This window comes from Oncorhynchus nerka, unplaced genomic scaffold, assembly GCF_034236695.1.
Source record: "Oncorhynchus nerka isolate Pitt River unplaced genomic scaffold, Oner_Uvic_2.0 unplaced_scaffold_2377, whole genome shotgun sequence".
NCBI lineage: Eukaryota > Metazoa > Chordata > Actinopteri > Salmoniformes > Salmonidae > Oncorhynchus > Oncorhynchus nerka.
The window spans coordinates 22,688-27,500 of record NW_027038919.1 but is presented as its reverse complement, the minus strand read 5'-3'; the positions used below and the strand labels follow the sequence as shown (position 1 = coordinate 27,500).

The 4,813-nt window shown below is 36.2% G+C and overlaps 1 protein-coding gene across 1 annotated transcript in view; it reads left to right on the top strand.

Moving 5' to 3' along the window:
• LOC135567206 (uncharacterized) overlaps positions 1-968 on the top strand; it is a 7,824-nt gene extending 6,856 nt beyond the window's left edge. Inside the window, exon 4 of the mRNA XM_065014631.1 lies at positions 1-968. This exon is cut by the window's left edge and continues 571 nt beyond it. The gene's annotated coding sequence lies outside the window, so the exon portion shown is untranslated.
• The last annotated feature ends 3,845 nt before the right edge of the window (positions 969-4,813 follow it).

Here is a 4,813-nt window from a genome sequence, read left to right as displayed (position 1 = left end):
CAATGAGAAGGCAGATACGATCAGGTGGGAATATTCTAGCCAATGAGAGGACAGATACAACTGTGAACAATAGACACAACTCCAATATAAAAGTTTTTCATAAAGTTGCCGAGATGTCTCGTGCATCCACTTTTATATCAGTACCTTCGTAACAACCTAAACATTACGAAACTTCTATTCGATCAAATAAGCCTTACTTAACAAATTAACAACACTATCTCATAAACCTTGATACAAAAAAATCCCCATTTTGGTCTGCTTATCGCTATATTCTCTCTGTCAGATTTTGACGGGAGTGGAGCCTCTCACTTAGCCTCTTCCCCTCTGGTAGTATTCTAGAATCAGAACAGACAGACATAATTCACCTCCTTTCTGTACTGCTCTTCCTCTCTGGTAGTATTCTAGAATCAGAACAGACAGACATAATTCACTTCCTTTCTGTACTGCTCTTCCTCTCTGGTAGTATTCTAGAATCAGAACAGACAGACATAATTCACCTCCTTTCTGTACTGCTCTTCCTCTCTGGTAGTATTCTAGAATCAGAACAGACAGACATAATTCACTTCCTTTCTGTACTGCTCTTCCTCTCTGGTAGTATTCTAGAATCAGAACAGACAGACATAATTCACTTCCTTTCTGTACTGCTTTTCCTCTCTGGTAGTATTCTAGAATCAGAACAGATAGACATAATTCACTTCCTTTCTGTACTGCTCTTCCTCTCTGGTAGTATTCTAGAATCAGAACAGACAGACATAATTCACTTCCTTTCTGTACTGCTCTTCCTCTCTGGTAGTATTCTAGAATCAGAACAGACAGACATAATTCACTTCCTTTCTGTACTGCTTGGTTTTGATACGGTCAAAGACGTAAGAAAGAGTTTTTGTACATTTGTACAGTTTTTGTATTTGTATTTAAATACTTTGAGTTGCTTTGCGTTTCATAAAAAATAAATAAAAATAATAATAATATATATGTGTTTTTGTATCTTACTCCATTTCCCTCACACACACACACACACACACACACACACACACACACACACACACACACACACACACACACACACACACACATGAACACACTCAACCGTCAGAGGGTAGATATTGACATAGACGGACTAATGTTGACAAGGGGGTGCACATTCTGTCTCTGCTGCTCTCTAAGTGGCCATGGACCTCCACGATGTTGTGTAAGTTTCAGTTGATGGTTAACTGTAGGCGAGTACCCAAATTGCTCCCTATCTCCTACGTACTACATCACTTCTGACCAGGGCCCATAGGAAAATAGGGTGTGATTTGAGACCAGGCTGTGTGTTTGTGTCTCTAGACTCTTTTCTGTAGCCAGGTTGCCAGGTGCTGGGGTCAACTGTGACGTCACAGGGTTCTAGAATGAAGAGGGTTCTGGGAAGGAATATAGGGAGGCGATGAGTGTTCTAGAAGAGTTTTAGTCGTAAACAACAAAAATTAACAATCATCATAGTCACTCAGCGTACAGACTCCTCTTAATAAGCCAATCAATACCCACCTGGGCAGATAGTCAGGCCTATCAGCAAAGAGTAATCCCTCATATCAACCCCAAGACCCGCCCCATTCCAACTCGATAAGAGAGTAAGGTGACTCTAAAGCCAGTCTGGTGACTCTAAAGCCAGTCTGGTGACTCTAAAGCCAGTCTTGTGACTCTAAAGCCAGTCTGGTGACTCTAAAGCCAGTCTGGTGACTCTAAAGCCAGTCTGGTGACTCTAAAGCCAGTCTTGTGACTCTAAAGCCAGTCTGGTGACTCTAAAGCCAGTCTTGTGACTCTAAAGCCAGTCTGGTGACTCTAAAGCCAGTCTGGTGACTCTAAAGCCAGTCTTGTGACTCTAAAGCGTGTCTGGTGACTCTAAAGCCAAAAGCCAGTCTGGTGACTCTAAAGCCAGTCTTGTGACTCTAAAGCCAGTCTGGTGACTAAAGCCAGTCTTGTGACTCTAAAGCGTGTCTGGTGACTAAAGCCAGTCTTGTGACTCTAAAGCCAGTCTGGTGACTAAAGCCAGTCTTGTGACTCTAAAGCGTGTCTGGTGACTCTAAAGCCAGTCTTGTGACTCTAAAGCGTGTCTGGTGACTCTAAAGCCAGTCTGGTGACTCTAAAGCGTGTCTGGTGACTCTAAAGCCAGTCTGGTGACTCTAAAGCGTGTCTGGTGACTCTAAAGCCAGTCTGGTGACTCTAAAGCCAGTCTGGTGACTAAAGCCAGTCTTGTGACTCTAAAGCGTGTCTGGTGACTCTAAAGCCAGTCTGGTGACTCTAAAGCCAGTCTTGTGTAAATTAGTTGATTATTAGTTTGTGGTGGTGTAAGACAAATGAAAACATAAAGCCAAGTTGCTTTGTGTAATTCTAGCCTTTAAGATTATATACAAATAGTCCTTGGTCTGTGTGTACGAGGTGATCGAAGGTTAGTTGTCATAGTTAGTTGTTTTGGTCAGTTGCTATGGTCAGTTGTTATAGTCAGTTGTTTTGGTTAGTTGTTATAGTCAGTTGTTATGGTTAGTTGTTATGATCAGTTTATGGTCAGTTGTTATAGTCAGTTGTTTTGGTTAGTTGTTATAGTCAGTTGTTATAGTCAGTTGTTATAGTCAGTTATGGTTAGTTGTTATAGTCAGTTGTTATGGTTAGTTGTTATAGTCAGTTGTTATAGTCAGTTATGGTTAGTTGTTATAGTCAGTTGTTATGGTTAGTTGTTATAGTCAGTTGTTATAGTCAGTTATGGTTAGTTGTTATAGTCAGTTATGGTTAGTTGTTATAGTCAGTTGTTATAGTCAGTTATGGTTAGTTGTTATAGTCAGTTGTTATAGTCAGTTATGGTTAGTTGTTATAGTCAGTTGTTATAGTCAGTTATGGTTAGTTGTTATAGTCAGTTGTTATAGTCAGTTATGGTTAGTTGTTATAGTCAGTTGTTATAGTCAGTTATGGTTAGTTGTTATAGTCAGTTGTTATAGTCAGTTATGGCTAGTTGTTATAGTCAGTTGTTATAGTCAGTTATGGTTAGTTGTTATAGTCAGTTGTTATGGTTAGTTGTTATAGTCAGTTATGGTTAGTTGTTATAGTCAGTTGTTATAGTCAGTTATGGTTAGTTGTTATAGTCAGTTGTTATAGTCATTATATTAGTTGTTATAGTCATTGTTATAGTCAGTTATGGTTATTGTTATAGTCAGTTGTTATAGTCAGTTATATTAGTTGTTATAGTCAGTTGTTATGGTTATTGTTATAGTCAGTTATGGTTAGTTGTTATAGTCAGTTGTTATAGTCAGTTATGGTTAGTTGTTATAGTCATTGTTATAGTCAGTTATAGGTTAGTTGTTATAGTCAGTTGTTATAGTCAGTTGTTATAGTCAGTTATGGCTAGTTGTTATAGTCAGTTATGTATATTGTTATAGTCAGTTATATTAGTTGTTATAGTCAGTTGTTATGGTTAGTTGTTATAGTCAGTTGTTATAGTCAGTTATGGTTAGTTGTTATAGTCAGTTATGGTTAGTTGTTATAGTCAGTTGTTATAGTCAGCTGTTTATAGTCAGTTATGGCTAGTTGTTATAGTCAGTTATGGTTAGTTGTTATAGTCAGTTATGGTTATTGTTATAGTCAGTTGTTATGGTTAGTTGTTATAGTCAGTTGTTATAGTCAGTTATGGTTAGTTGTTATAGTCAGTTGTTGTGGTTAGTTGTTATAGTCAGTTGTTATAGCAGCTGTTTTAATAGTTGTTATAAATCAGTTATGGTTAGTTGTTATAATGAAGGTGGTTAGTTGTTATAGTCAGTTGTTTTGCTAGTTGTTATAGCTGTCATGGTTAGTTGTTATAGTCAGTTGTTTTAGTTAGTTGTTATAGTCATTGTTTTGCTAGTTGTTATAGTCAGTTGTTTGTATAGTTGTTATAGTCATTGTTATAGTCAGTTGTTATAGTCATTGTTATAGTCAGTTGTTATAGTCAGTTGTTATGGTTATTGTTATAGTCAGTTGTTATAGTCAGTTATGGTTAGTTGTTATAGTCAGTTGTTATAGTCAGTTGTTTTTTGCTAGTTGTTATAGTCAGTTGTTATAGTCAGTTGTTATAGCTGCTGTTATAGTCAGTTGTTATAGTCAGTTGTTATGGTTATTGTTATAGTCAGTTGTTATGGTTAGTTGTTATAGTCAGTTGTTATGGTTATTGTTATAGTCAGTTGTTATGGTTAGTTGTTATAGTCAGTTATGGTTAGTTGTTATAGTCAGTTGTTTTGCTAGTTGTTATAGTCAGTTATGGTTAGTTGTTATAGTCAGTTATGGTTAGTTGTTATAGTCAGTTGTTTTGGTTAGTTGTTTATAGTCATTGTTTATAGTTAGTTGTTATAGTCAGCTGTTATGGTTAGTTGTTATAGTCAGTTATGGTTAGTTTGCTATTCAGTTGTTATGGTTAGTTGTTATGGTTAGTTGTTATAATGTAGTTGTTATAGTCAGTTGTTATAGTCAGTTGTTATGGTTAGTTGTTATAGTCAGTTGTTATGGTCAGTTATGTTAGTTGTTATAGTCAGTTGTTATAGTCAGTTGTTATGGTTAGTTGTTATAGTCATTGTTATGGTTATTGTTATAGTCAGTTATGGTTAGTTGTTATATTCAGTTGTTATAGTCATTGTTATGGTTAGTTGTTATAGTCAGTTGTTATGGTTAGTTGTTATAGTCAGTTATGGTTATTGTTATAGTCAGTTGTTATGGTTAGTTGTTATAGTCAGTTGTTATGGTTATTGTTATAGTCAGTTATGGTTATTGTTATATTCAGTTGTTATAGTCAGTTATGGTTAGTTGTTATATTCAG